Genomic DNA, 15404 nt, shown 5'->3' on the forward strand with positions numbered 1-15404 from the left:
TGCCACATGCCTGACAAATTACTTTGCCCTTTTAAACAGAGAAAGAATACATTTCACATAGTATCTGCAAAGTATGAACAACACTAATAATGACTTGATCTTAGAAAATGCCGTAGTTATTCAGCCCTTCAGATAGAAGAGATCCTTCAAGTCTTTGCTGTGGGCTTCAGGTTTTAGTTAGGCCATAGTGCGTGCCCATCACAAATCCCTGGATCTTGGTGACAATTCATTTTCAACTATAGTACAGTTCCTTCATGAGATCCAGCATCAATACCTCCAGATGTTTGTATAGACTAGTGTCAGTTTGCTTAATCACTGCACTCACACAAAACAGCAAGTCCAGTGTCTGCAAGGAAAATGATTCTTATCCCCCTGAGGGTGTCCAAGCACAGTCACAGTATCTCACAAGCGAGATTCAACCAGAGCTGAGAACAATTCGGTTGCCACCAAATAGTTCAGGACTGCCTTTGCATCTGCATCAGGACTGCCATAAAACACACAATTTGGGGCAGTGTCTATAATCTACCAATTGTGGACATGCAGTATCAGCTTGCTCCTTCTCACACCCTTTTCCGTGACTGGAAGGGTTGAGGATGGCCCCTACCTGAGTCCCCACACCCTTGGGTAGGGAGTATTCTGGAGGGTAGATTTTGTCCAGTTAGGCCCACCAGCACTTTTGGATCACTGACTAATGCTGTGCTTGAGCATTTTGGGCATTTCCCCACTGCTCCAGTCCTACCAGCCCATCTGTGCTAAGCACTTACAATCAACTGAGGGAAGCAGAGTAATGAAGATGTATTTAATAAACTTAAAATGCCCAGTAATACTAAGGCCATAAATGATAGAATCACAGAATATGTCCCTACTGAACACAAGTGCATGTGTCCTGTCTTTCACACTGCTACCTCCTGTGTTCTTCAAGATGCCTTCCTGAGCTTCCATGGTTTACCTTTAATTCTTATTTCTAGTCAAGGTGGTTTGAATCCTACTAACCCTTAAAGCTGTCACAATGTAATTAGAGAAACCCAAGCTGGATCAAACTATTTTTAATGAAGTCCTCCGTTAGAAATATGCATGCCAGGAGGTAAATTGCTATTTTGTTAGATTTATTTTCAATTACCTTTATGCAGATGTTGGTTTGGGGCTGCAGCTGTGGAGCTATTGGTGACTCACATCCAGTGCAAGTGGGTGTATTCACTGGCAGCAGATGTCTGCATTCAAGATATGGCACCATCTGAAGAAAAAGCCATATCATATCATTAAGGTTATCATGAGGTTTTCAGTATTTTCCCGGTTAGAGTCTGCAGCAGCAAAGTCACTAGAAACATAGCAGCTGATAGCCACAGCTGCTGATACTGATCCTTACAGATCAAAGGCTATTGAGAAAATATGAAGACAACTAGAAAGAGTGACTTCACTGACAACTAAAACTAGGCCAGAATGGATCTAAGTTAGTTTTCAGTACAATTAAAAAGCCAGAGAGAATACAGTTACAGGCATCACTGTAAAAACTTGGTGCTCTTACATATATGCCCACACCTGCCACCGTTTGAGGCATTTATGGATCTTTTATGACATAAGCGTTAGTTACTAACTAACTGCACTAGTTAGTACTGGAACAAGATGCATATTCAGGTCCTGATGATGCACTGGTTGTTGCAGGATGAAGAGAAGCCTGAATTTGGTCACATTTCCTGACACTGGCAAAGAAAACGCAATTTACTTTTCCAGTCTTACTGTTACTAACATATATGGCACTTGAAGGAACCTATGGTTCATTTTGCCCATCATTTAAGAATTACATCCAGTGCTAAATGTATTGAACAAAATCACAGAATCACAGACTGGTTGGGGTTGGTTCCCTAATAAAATGTGCCCTCATAAAAAATAATCATGAAATGCAAACAAAAGTCTCAAGGCTCAAAGTTTTACATGAACATGTAAGCAAGGTTATATAATTATATAATATATACAATTATATATAAATATACATAATTAAAATTATCTATTATAATAATAGAAATGCTTATATAATATATCTATATTACCATTATAAATCATATACTTATTTATTATATTAATAAATGCTTTTCAGCCCAGTTGGGCCCATGACACCTGAGACCATGCGTGTGCATATGTGTGTGTGTGGGGGGGCTGTGGCATCTGGAGAATAGCTTCCCTACATGTAAAATGTGCACTTGCTGGGTATGTGACAGGGCTCACATCCAGCCCCACAGTCTCACCATGTTGCTCATCCCAGTGAAGAGTGGCCATAGTGGTATATTGGCTGGTTTTCGAGAGACCCAGTAACAGGAGGCAAAGGCACCATCAAGGGTCTACTGACCCATTCCAATTGCAAAGTTCAGCAGTCAGAGAAAGACAAAGGCATAGGCTAACTGCAAGATGAAGATGTACTTATGGTACAGGCTTTCTCCTCCATAAAAAGCAAAAGTACGCTGAGCACCTGGATGCAATTTAGTAATCTTGGTTGTGTTAAAAGTCTGTACAGGAAGAAAAATCAATACCACAGTGATAAGCACTGAATTCTGTGTTCACAGGCTCTGAAATTTAGCAGCTTAATACAAATCACGTCATTCCGCTTGATGTTTCATTAGATCGGTCAACACTGCACTCCAGTACTGTGCAACCTGTTTACATATATAAGGACTCATAGTAGTGTCTTACACAGGTGTTTAACTTTAAACTATACAGTTGGCAAACAGGGCTGTTTACCACATGCCTGAAACCTAGAGATACGGAATTGGAATGTCAGAAATATACTTTTAAGTTACACAAATGCTTCAGTTTCATTAAAGAAAAGCTGCTCACATAAAAGGCAATAGTAAGGAAATAAGAACATTTGAAAACCAAAGGCTTGTGTATATCACCACAATTGAACTGAAATCAACTGAGCTGTGCCATTCCGTACAAGCTGTGGCAGTGTCACAGCTTCCCTTACCTATCTCACAGTATTAAAACAGGAGCAGTCTCTAAACCAAATTACTCTTCCCTATTTCTGTTGTTCAATTCATGTATTTGCTCAGTTTGGGTGTTAAATAAAACCAGTCAATTTCTAATCCCTTTCTTTTTTAGTGTTCAGGTATCAGGATGGTGGGGAATTGTCTGGGATGTACCTAACCACAGCAGTACATTGACATTTAAACACCTGAAAATAACCCTGATATAACATTTGATAAATATTTCTAGTTTTCAAAAAACACTTCAACCCCACACTCAAGTCAAAAGACACGTATTTTTGGAGCTCCATAGAGGTCATCACTGTGCAAAAGCAGCTAAGCCTCTGCTTTGAAACCTGGCTGGTCTTTGGGCAAGTTTGAGGCAGAGCTTTCAAATTCTTCCACTGTCTTTTGAGAACCACAATGATAGAAATTCTCATGAATTCGAGAACACTTTTCCAAATAAACCTGTGTTTCTGCATCTTCCTTTCTCACCCAGTAAATGAGACTGGTTGATACTCAACTCACCTGCTCACAGGACACTGCAGCAAAAAAACTGCTTCATAGCTCTAAATTGCTTTGAAGAAAGGAGTCTTAGCTGAACATGAAGCACCATTTTCAGGTTTAACACAAGGAATCACTACTTAAGATATGCACATTTTCTCACATTGCATTTAATAGTGATTAAGAAATACAATTAGTATAGCTCTCATAGCAGGGAAGTATTTGTAACACCTACCTCTGGGTCACAAGTCAGGTTTGCATACTCGTGCGGTGTTTGATTAGCCATTGCTTTATACTCAGGTTCTCCTGATGTAGCCAGAAAACTGAATGAGGTATTTTAAGGAGGAATCACAGAGCTGTGGGCTTTGAGCAATGCAGGAGTCTGCAGTGGGTAACCATGAGCTCTAAAACACTTGTGCTGGTAACAGAAAAACTGATCTTGCTATGCAGAGATGTGTATGAAGGGTCACAGACAAGACTGAATACTTTCGCTACTTACAGAACTAAGGCAGACTTCATCCCAGAGCTGTATGCCATAGCCAGAATGGGCAAGGGGAATAACCACGAAGACTGACTCAGCCTCTCCTGCACATCCACCTCTGACAAGGCACATTATGCAGTAGTAGTTCTTTCAGTTTGAATGTTGGCGGAAGTAGACCCAGAGCATAAGGATACATCAACACTGTCCTATACAGCAATAACTGACCCTCTTTGCATGAGAAAGAACAATTTGTTTGCAAAAAGCAACGGTCCCCTTTCTGACACCTTACCAAAGCCTTGCTTTTCCAGGAACAGACACTGGCTGCTGTCAGGCAATTTAGAGCACTTGGAGCACTCTATGTTCTCTCATTCTTTTCCTACATTATTCTGTACAAAACACATGTGGAGCCCACCCAAGCTAAGCGACCATTAACCTCATGGTCTATAGAGCATACAGCCAAGAAAAGGCATATTCACTCTTTGCTAAGGTTTCTTTTTCACCCCTTGAAGCCAACCTTATGTAGTATAAAAGACCTTGTACGATCCTCTGCCTTGGCATGGATTTTAGTCCAGTTCTTTCTAATGAAATTTAATTCACTGTCCAGTTGGTACATCACACTCAAAAGCCCAGTGAGGAAGAGTGCACTGGTGCAGCAAGTGCCAAGTGACCAAATAGCCCTTTTCATGCTGGTTTGGCTAAGGTGAAACAGAGAATTATCTGGTCTTGTAGACTGTTCCTCCAGAGAGGTACACAGACAGAAGGATACACAGCTGTCACAGCCCTGTAGGAAATACAAACTTCAATGTGTATGAAGGTGATGATTGGGTAGAACAACGTAGACATTATATAGCCAGCAGCCCTGTGAAAGAAACAAAACATGTCAGTAACCTGCAGCAATTTAAGAAACAAGGTTTTTATCAGTCCTCTTCTAGCATCATCCCTTTTACTTTGAACTACTCATTGATAGCGGAAGCATAATCTAGAGCTGGGATCTCAGAATACTGCAGGTTCTTTCTTCAGGTATCTTTACATCTTCAGTTTGTCATTTCTACCACTCCACTTTTATCAGCAGCACTACAATCAACATTAACAATTTGCCATGTTCCAGCCTGTCTTCTACTTCCTCCTTCTCCATTACTGCTTCACAGATCCAGCTCTTTCCAGGCCACAAACCCATTTCAATCACATCTTGCTGCAGACATTACCCTTTATTTCCTTGTCCCACCCTGCTCAGTTCATATGCTCTTCCCTCAGTTCCTACACACCTGAAATTACCTCTTGCTACCTTGCATTTGAGGACTCTGTTCCCAGCCCCTTGCCTGCCTTAGGTACTATTTTGGGGCATAACATTCAGTTTGTCTTTGTAATGCCAGGATGTGCTAATACCTTCCTGTGACTATTTGACTTTCCTTGCATGTGCCCTAATGAATGGTGTTTGCCTTTGGCTGTTGGCAGGCAGAAAGACGAATGACCTTCCACTGTTGGAAGGAACTTGAGCATGTTGGCTCCTGCTCCTCCAGGGACTCCTCTCTGCAAGCGAGTGGATACAGCCCTGCTGGGTAAACTGGCCACAGCAGCCTCAGAGGTGAGTGCCTCCAGCTGGGTTATCTCATGGGATAGAATTTCAGAGAGCAGGGATTTGTTCACTGAAGCGTACAGGTTGGTTCTCTTCACATTCTGGCCACCTACCTCTTCTGTTACTTTAAATTTTCTTTCCAGTGACCCTGTAAGCTTATCACAAGCCTTTTTGCCTCTTAGCATTTCCTACAGGACTGACTTGTGGCATTTCTGATGCTATGTGTTTGACAGGAGGCAGTTTCCAACATGTAAAAGCAGACAAATTTACCCAGTTCCTGCTGATAAACTAGTAAATGCTGGGGACAGCACAAGGGGACTGTTGTGTGCAATCAGGAGGTGAAGGGCAACACATCGATTTCTGCCTGAGTCTAGAGATGTAGAAGTCCAGTAAGAGGCACACAGCAGAAACAGTCACTACATACTAGCAGCGTTCAGCAGCTCATGGGAGGCCTCTTGGTTACCACTGACACCAGGGACGGAGTAACGACTGCTAACTGTTTGCACCTATGGATTTCAAGACAATTGTAATATGTTTGAAAGAGTAGTTAAAGGTATTGAAAAATGGAATTTGATTTCCAGTTGTTAGCAGCTTGTTTTGCATCTTCCCAAATACAGGGCATGGGCTGTTAGGTTTACAGTAACTGCACAAGGAGCTTCACCTCATGCGTTATGAATGAGAATAAAACCATCACCCGCAAGTGACCTTTCCATGCTGCTGAAAAACTGCTGCTGAATGCTATCACTTCCCAGCAGGAAGTTTATGAACTTTCTGAAATCCTGCTACCTGTCAAGGTTGTGAACAAAAGTGCTGCAGAGCATTAAAAGTGTTCCTGGATTGTCATGAACAGGAACTAAAGAGGATAATTCAGTGCTGCCAAAATTAATTGCTATGCTTTAACTGCACACTAGCATAAGACAGGGAACAGGTACCTGGCTGAATGCAGAACTTCAGTATTTCCTAATTCCATTACAAAAATCCTAAACCCTGACTCCTGAGAACCATAACGTCAACAGAGAGGGCAAAAAACTACAAGCAAGTGCACACAAATAAACTCAGAGCTAACTCCATGTGTTCTAACAGAGCCCTACTTCTGAGGCCTATGAGACCTTAGCCTTTTTGCAAAGAAATCCAAGGGTGTGTTAAATCCATTTCTCCTTTGTTATATTCCCATTAAAACAAACCCAAACCAAACTCAAACCAGAACTAAGAGTTGACACTGGATAAACCAGGAACCACTGTGAATAAAGCCTATCGAGATTTCAGAAAACACAAAATGAAGAGTCCTCCCAGTCCCTCAACTCTCACATGCTGCTCTGCTTTTCTCTGTACTCAGAGCTGAAAAGAAGAGCCTTGGACCACACCACATTACAATGTCTTGTCATGGAATTCTCCTTTTCTCTCTGCAGATTTATGCATGTCCAGACAAAAGGTTGTTTGGAGCCATAAGGATCCAGTCTTTCGTAAATTAAAAGCCCCAGCCAAAACAACACCCCTCCTCTACCACTAGCATAAATCTCTCTGAAGACAATCCAATGACAGAGCAAAGCTGGCAGCTGTGGGTCTTAGGCTCCTATTAACAGTGCCCCATACTTGGCACACACCTCCTTGCACAGAGGATACATGGTGCCACTAACAGCATATGTACTCTTAATGCAGGGAGCTGGGAGATAAGAAATGTCTTCTCACTGCAAAAGAGAAAGCTCTTATAAGCACAATCTCAGTGACAGAGAAGTGACGTTCTTTATACTATCTGTATGGCTCAACAAATCCAGTGTTGTACTTCAATCCAACTTCCTGCCCTTGGTAGTGCAAGATGAAGCTCAAGAAAAGTATAGTCCAGAGATTGTTTAATAAAATTCAAAATATATTCCCAAAACTCAGGCAAACGTACCTACTGCCTTCCTGCAAGAATGCAATGGCAGTCCAGATCTGATTCTTTAGGAAGATCAGCATCAGTATGATTATGACCTCAGCACCACAAAGTATTATCACTGGAAACAAACCAAAGTTAGGTTTATCAAGAACAGAACCAATAGGCTGCCTCTGTAATTCCCCCCTCTCCCCACCTTGTGCTTTGCACTATTGTTCATGAACTTGACAGAATTATCTGCTGGAGCAGCTCTTTCCTTCTCTCACTGCAGCTGCCAATCTTCAATCCCATTTCATAGCTTTGTGGGGGCACATTCTGCATGGCCAGAGTTTGTCAGAATGGGCAGGACCCTGACAGTTCACCCTTAACAAATGCTGCTTTTTATAACAAGAATTTTGCACGTTTCTACTCTCATGCTGCTCCTCTGTAGCATTTAGATACAGTAAATAAAAAGGAGATGAAGAGTCAACTTTTTCCTGAAGAGTGCAGTCTTCTCATACATACTCCTCTAACATTTAGATGTACTTAAATCAACAGGCTTGTCTCAGCATTAGCTTGGAGTGAGCTCCTTTCCCCTCATTTAAGTCAAAAAAAAACCAAAGAGGCTAAGACAGTACAGTTTTGGACAAATGATTTTGACCTTCCATTTGTGCTGCTGGAATCACACAAACTTGCTCTAAGGTTAGAGAGCTGAGAGCACCGTGTCCCAGAACATTTCCTCTCTTAGTTGTGAGCAGTGTTTGATTCATAACCCAGATCTTGTTTAAAGAGTCTGCTTCTGTCTGATTTCTATTTGTGTCAGTTCAAATCCTACTGCTGCAATAGGAAGTAAAAGAATTCTCTGGACTCCACCTCCAGAAGGCAGAGTCTTAAATGCCTGAAGCACACCTCCTCTGACCTTGAGACACATCCATTAATTCCGGGAGCCTCAGAGGGTTAGACAACATCTAAACCAGCCCAGCAGTGGTGGATGGTTACACACAGCAGGACCTGTCTCCTCCAGCTGAAACCAAGAAGTTTTGTGGAAGGCGAGGAAGACAAAGGGACAGTATTCCTCAGCCATGGCATGTCTGGAGGTTTGCACAGGGACAGGGGAATTGGCTTCAGGTCCCACAGCTTTGACACAGTCTCAGAACCTGGATCCAGCTAGTCAGAGATGATGTTCAGTTGTGACCCCAAGTACTCTCAGTGCCCCTAGCCATCAGAGCTGCACATGGCAAGTGACCCCTGTGGTGCTCAGACCCACAGACTTTCTTCAGAAAAAAGTTTTTGTTACACACATTTCAGCACCTGTTTTTTATATGGTTTTCCATGAAGGAATACATAGGCAGGTTCCTTTGAAGTTGGTCTCAATCCAGTTCAGCTCTGTCAAGTTAATGTAGCTTGTCTCAAGCATTGTGAAAAAGGAAAGCAATGTCAGTCAGTGATGAGTACTACACTAGGAGTAAGAGGACCTGTGTTTCCTTCAAGGATATTTAACTGATTTGCTGGGTGACTTTGGAAAAGTAATTTAATTCCTGAGTATCTCAATTTACTCATCTGAAAGTGACGCTGACCTCTGGATGAACTATACATTGGCTGCTAAGAATCAGGCAGGGGAGTTAGAAGGAAAGACATCATAAAATCCTAATATTCTCTAGGGCCAGCATGCTAAAAAGCTCTGCCTCAACAATTCATAAAGATGCTCGTGAGCTCAATGATCCAACACAGTTACATGAAGACACAAAGCAGAGAAAGGAGATTTAAGCAGTAAACTACTGCTCTATTAATTTAGCTACCAATAGGTAGAGGGAGTGTTTCAGGTTATGTGCCATTCATTGTCAGGTCGTGTCTGTGTGCCTGCTAATAGAGCAGTAACAGCAGTGCAAGTAGTATTTGTTCTCTCTTGTGCCCCTCCTTCCCTTGGGAGGGATGCGTATGCTGCAGGCTGTCTTGTTCCAGTAAGATTGTTTTAAATACACTGCCCTTCTAAGAGAAAGCCGTGAAGCACTTGTGAAAACCACAAGTGATGACATTTGTGATGGTTCATTCCACAGCCTCAGGTCAGCCTCCAAGAAAATTCCGTGACCTGAATGTAAACAGGTCTGATGCAGAATTATTAATCTCATTTCTGGGGCCCTCAAGGCACAAACAGACTGAAAGAGAAAAATGCCCCTCCTTATCTTCATCAGGTCCTAGTTATTACCTTCTACTTCCCCATTGTGAAGACTGAACACACAGGAAGTAGAATGCTAGTAACACAAGCATTTTTCACTCTCATCACTAGTGCGACTGCATTATGGCTCCTTACACATACACTAGTAGCCTTGCAGAAAAAGTAGATTTTTGTACTATACAAAGAAAGAGAATTCTGCTAATTCTATGAGCACCATATGTAGAGGAGGAGATTTAAGAAGGCAGAACTGTAGCAAGACAGCGACTGAATCTCCTGAACATCCATTAACAGATACCAAGTTTAATGGGCACTTACTAAATGCTAACCATGTTTGCCCCAGCTGCAGGTACACTCTGAAGTCTGTCTGGAATCCAGTGTCAGAAACAGTGAGGTCAGAGCTGGGTATTCCTTTAAGATGGTCATACTCCTACTAACAAAGCCAGATGCCTGTTAAAAAACAATCAATATAAAATGAGTGTTTTTTGAAGAGTGCGAAGACAGGGTTGGGCTTGTTTAAATCTTTGACAAGTGAAGTGTTTTGTCCTCAGCACGTCAGGTAAGCAAAACCCAAACATGCACTACTGTGAGACTAGTCAGCTATAACATCACATCTACAGAAAAGAAAGATCAGTACAAGTGAATGTGGACTAACCACACTGTGGGTAGCTAGTTCAGGTTGCTATATCTGGTAAGAAGTATCAGTGCAGCTGGATTCTTACTAAATTTCGCTGCCATTTAAGCCCTTCTCATTTAACTGTGTCTAAACCTAGGCACTAGTTCTGCCAACTACAGCATTTAACTGATGTAATCACTTACTTTCCTTGCCCAAAATAAAGCAGTAAGAGAAAACAACCTCAGAGGCTGGAGGATGACACCTACCATAACCTATAATTCCAATCATGCTAAAGATGAAAATCCAGAAAAGAACCCCAGTTGTGAACCTCAATAACACAAGGAAGAGCAGACTCACAATCATCGCAATGAACAGCCCACTAGAAAGCTGCGAAACAGAAACACAGGGAGAACAAGTGGGAGAATCTTTCTTGCATGCCTCTTACTCCAAATGAGGGTCACTTCATCTCATGTAGGAGTATGGTTTGCAAAAATGTATTTCAAAATCTTCCTTATGAAATATTTCCTCATGGCTCTCTGCTGTTCGACAGATTATATATGATGATCTCACCGGACACAGCCAGAAATGTGTGTGCACACAAAGTTCTCAGGGCATCTGAATGGGACCAGTGCAGGTCTGGTCATTTACACTGGTTGACCAACTCACTGCCATTTCCAGGCCATGGCCTAGTCTACCGCACAGAAAGTTAAACAGGAATACCTGCGTGTGGGGAGGTTGCTGGTTTATGTCCGCCATTTAAAATCCCTGCTTCCAAAGAAACAGTATTAGGAAACTAACATTTGAGGAGCTTTCCTAGGAAAAAAAAAAATCATTTCAGGAGGAAAACCAGTCACTCTTTCTATCCATCAGAGAAGAAAATGATCAGGGCACAGTGATGCATAAATAGAACCTGTTAAGAGCCATCAGTGGGACTCCTAGGAAAGAATCTCCAGTGTCTTTATCAAGTCTGTGGTCAGGAAATATTTGCTTTCATTTCACTCCTCAGAAAGCATGTCAGAAAGGAAAGAATGACTGCAAAAGGCCTTTTTACTCAGGGGGGGCCTTCTAAAGCAATGCAAATAAAGCAGTGTGAACAATGGTTCTATCCAACAAAGATCCAGCTCAGACGCTTAGCAGAACATTTCATTTCTCAGAATTTTGAGGTGTTACATCACAATTTTGTATTAGAACAGATTCAAAAGAAATTAAACCCTTTTCTTGCCTGTGGTCAGGAACTTCTCTTCTGAATGTTCCCAGTTTATTTAGCCAGGGACTAAAGATAAAAAATGGGCCAGCCTGATCACAAACAATCAAAACCGGATGTTTGGGCAAACTAAGCCAGATGGGCAGAGGGACAAGAAAAAGAACATCCGTTTATGTAGTTAAACCTTTGTAAACTGCTGTTAAGTCCCTTTAAAGGCTTCCCAGCATGATGTTTTCGCTTTCTGAATGGCTTCTTTGAAATTCAGAATGTATTCCTCAAAAAAAAAAAAAAAGGCTGTTGTTTTGGAGTTTCTGACTCTGTTCTTTAAGGCAGTAAGTTACCTTTATGCACAGTTAGCTTCAGATTTACACGAGTCCTGGTAACACCAAAACTGAAGACATGGTAACTACTGTCCTTAATAGAGTGGTTCCCTTAAACTGAGCCTCGAAAGCAGCAGTTCTTTGGGAGTATGATAAAAAGAATAGAGCAAATCCATATTTGATTTTTAATCCCGCTTCCTTTCACCATCAGGCCTTCACTCTCATCACCCAAACCCTGGCACTTTAATCCCCATAAATCACTGGATGCATGCTGTCATTTGGTGAAAGTGTGAGGAAAATTCTATCCAACTACTTTAAAAGTAACAACAATTCCTTATAAAAGTATCCTATTTGAAATGTGGAAACTGGCTTCAGTATTGAGAAATCCTGTTCAGAAAATGGTCAGTTGCCAGCACCTATAATAAATGCTTGGAGCAATTTGGAGATATCCCAGCTGCTCCAGCCAATGAGCCGGCTTCAGTTGGAGCTCGGCACAGATGCCTCTATACAAACACCCATAGCATGGGGAGCAAACAAGAGGAATTAGAGATGTGTGCACATCTACGGGGGTATGATATAATAGGCATCACAGAAACATGGTGGGATGGCTCCCATGACTGGAGTGTTGGAATGGAAGGTTACAGGCTCTTTAGGAAAGACAGGACAGGCAGGCGGGGAGGGGGAGTTGCCCTTTATGTTAGGGATAGGCTGGAGAGTATGGAACTCTGTCTGGGGACAGGTGAGCAGTCCACAGAGAGTTTGTGGGTCAGGGTTAAAGGGAGAACAGCGATGGGAGACATTACTGTGGGGATCTGTTACAGACCGCCTGATCAAGGAGAACCTGCGGATGAAGTACTCTACAGACAGATACGAAAAGCCTCACGCTCGCAGGCCCTTGTTCTCATGGGGGACTTCAACCACCCTGACATCAGTTGGAAGGACGGTACGGCCCAGCACAAGCAATCCAGGAGGTTCCTCCATTGTGTGGAAGACAACTGCCTTCTGCAAGTAATAGAGGAGCCGACAAGGAGAGGTGCCATGCTTGAGCTCATGCTCACCAACAGGGAAAGGCTTGTTGGAAATGTGATGCTCCAGGGCAGCCTTGGATGCAGCGATCACGAGACGCTCGAATTTGAGATCCTCAGGACAGTGAGAAGAGCGTGCAGCCAGCTCACTGCCCTGGACTTCAGGAGAGCAGACTTTGGCCTCTTCAGGAACCTGCTTAGTAAGGTTCCATGGGATACAGCCCTAGAGGGCAGGGGGGGCCAAGACTGTTGGTTGATATTTGAGGATCACCCGCTACAAGCTCAGGAGTGCTGCATCCCAACCAGAAGGAAGTGCAGCAGGAGGGCCAGGAGACCTCCCTGGATGGATAAGGAGCTCCTGAGGAAGCTTAGAGGGAAAAAAGAGGCTTATAATAAGTGGAAGCAAGGACAGGCGGTGTGGGAAGAGTACAGGGATGTTGTCCAGGAAGCTAGGGACCAGGTCAGGAAAGCTAAGACCCAGTTAGAATTAAACTTGGCTAGGGGTATTAAGGATAACAGGAAGGGATTCTACAGGTACATAGCAAATAAAAAACAGACTAGGGAGAAGGTAAGCCCCCTCAGGAAGCTCTCAGGAGAACTGGCTACCCTGGATTTGGAGAAGGCTGAGGTTCTGAATGACTTCTTTGCCTCGGTCTTCACTGGCAAATGCTCTGACCACACCACCCAAGTCTTGGAAGGCAGATGCAGGGACTGTGAGAATGAAGACCTTGGGCCACTGTAGGAGAGGAACTGGTTCGAGACCATCTTAAAAATCTGAACGTGCACAAGTCCCTGGGACCTGATGAAATCCATTCGTGGGTCCTGAAGGAGCTGGCAAATGAGGTTGCTAAGCCACTGGCCATCATAATTGAAAAATCATGGCACTCAGGTGAAGTTCCTGATGACTGGAAAAAGGGAAATATAACCCCCATTTTCAAGAAGGGGAAAATGGATGACCCGGAGAATTACAGACCAGTCAGTCTCACCTCTGTGCCTGGCAAAATCTTGGAGCAGATTCTCCTGGAAGGCATGCTAAGGCACATGAAAAACAACAAGGTGCTTGGTGACAGCCAGCATGGCTTCACTAAGGGGAAATCCTGCCTGACCAATTTGGTGGCCTTCTATGATGGAGCTACGGAACTGATGGACAGGGGTAGAGCAGTTGATGTCATCTACCTGGACTTGTGTAAAGCGTTCGACACTGTCCCACACAACATCCTTGTCTCTAAATTGGAGAGACATCAATTTGATGGATGGACCACTCGGTGGATAAAGAACTGGCTGGATGGCCGCACGCAAAGAGTTGTGGTCAATGGCTCAATGTCCGGCTGGAGACCAGTAATGAGTGGTGTCCGTCAGGGATCAGTGTTGGGAAAGGTCTTGTTTAACATCTTTGTTGCTGACATGGACAGTGGGATCGAGTGCGCCCTCAGCAAGTTTGCCAATGACACCAAGCTGTGTGGTTCAGTTGATGCGCTGGAGGGAAGGAATGCCATCCAGAGGGACCTTGACACGCCTGTGAGGTGGGCTGATGCCAACCTCATGAAGTTTAACCATGCCAAGTGCAAGTCCTACACCTGGGTCGGAGCAATCCCAGGCACAGCTACAGGTTGGGCAGAGAAGAGATTCAGAGCAGCCCTGTGCAGAAGGACTTGGGGGTTTTGGTCGATGAGAAAATGAACATGAGCCAGCTTCAGTGTGCACTTGCAGCCCAGAAAGCCAACTGTATCCTGGGCTGCATCAAAAGGAGCGTGACCAGCAGGTCGAAGGAGGTGATCCTGCCCCTCTACTCTGCTCTTGTGAGACCTCACCTGGAGTATTGTGTGCAGTTCTGGTGTCCTCAACATAAAAAGGACATGGAACTGTTGGAACAAGTCCAGAGGAGGCCACGAGGATGATCAGGGGACTGGAGCACCTCCCGTAGGAAGACAGGCTGAGAAAGCTGGGGCTGTTCAGCCTGGAGAAGAGAAGGCTGCATGGAGACCTCATCCAGTATCCTTCCAGTATCGGAAGGGGGCCTATAGGGATGCTGGGGAGGGATTCTTCATTAGGGAATGTAGCGATAGGACAAGGGGTAATGGGTTAAAACTTAAACAGGGGAAGTTTAGATTGGACATAAGGAAGAAATTCTTTCCTGTTAGGGTGGTGAGGCACTGGAATGCGTTGCCCAGGGAGGTTGTGAATGCTCCATCCCTGGCAGTGTTCAAGACCAGCCTGGACAAGGCCTTGGGTGATATGGTTTAGTATGAGGTATCCCTGCCCATGGCAGGGGGGTTGGAACTAGATGATCTTAAGGTCCTTTCCAACCCTAACTATTCTATGATTCTATGATTCTAATTCTCTCTCCAGCCCATCTGTTGAGCAGTATCTCCTTTGAAAGAATCTGCACTATAAGCCTGATTTCAATAAGAGATCTAGAAAGAAAGGCTGTTTAGGCACATATACTTATGTATTTGCTTCAGCAAAATAGCTACTTCTTTTGTTTTGGTGCTGCATTTTTACTAATTGCTGATTATTGAGTAATAATTGCAAGATAAAGCTAACTCTGTTCAGTAGTTTTTGTTCTTTAAGTTGCTTTGCCTGCTGCACTGGATTTGTGGAGTTATACTGGATTTATGTGTTATAATGAATTTAACTACATATTGCTAATATCGATGCCTGCTGCACTGGATTTGTGGAGTTATACTGGATTTATG

The 15404-nt window shown here is 43.3% G+C and overlaps 1 protein-coding gene and 1 long non-coding RNA gene across 10 annotated transcripts in view; one reads left to right on the forward strand and one right to left on the reverse strand.

Annotated features, from left to right (window-relative positions):
* Nucleotides 1–15404, forward strand: part of LOC133273098 (collagen alpha-1(XI) chain) — a 472710-nt gene that overhangs the window by 127202 nt on the left and 330104 nt on the right. The window lies entirely within an intron of this gene.
* Nucleotides 3531–9263, reverse strand: LOC133272971 (uncharacterized). Its single transcript, XR_009744625.1, has 3 exons — nucleotides 7413–9263; nucleotides 4709–4801; nucleotides 3531–3784 (listed from the first exon to the last, which is right to left on the reverse strand). It is a non-coding gene; the product is annotated as an uncharacterized LOC133272971 (long non-coding RNA).

The sequence above is a fragment of the Pezoporus flaviventris genome, unplaced genomic scaffold (genome assembly GCF_033815535.1).
Source record: "Pezoporus flaviventris isolate CSIRO_AGI_PZ_B2104156 unplaced genomic scaffold, CSIRO_AGI_Pfla_v1 ptg000001l, whole genome shotgun sequence".
Classification (NCBI taxonomy): Eukaryota; Metazoa; Chordata; class Aves; order Psittaciformes; family Psittacidae; genus Pezoporus; species Pezoporus flaviventris.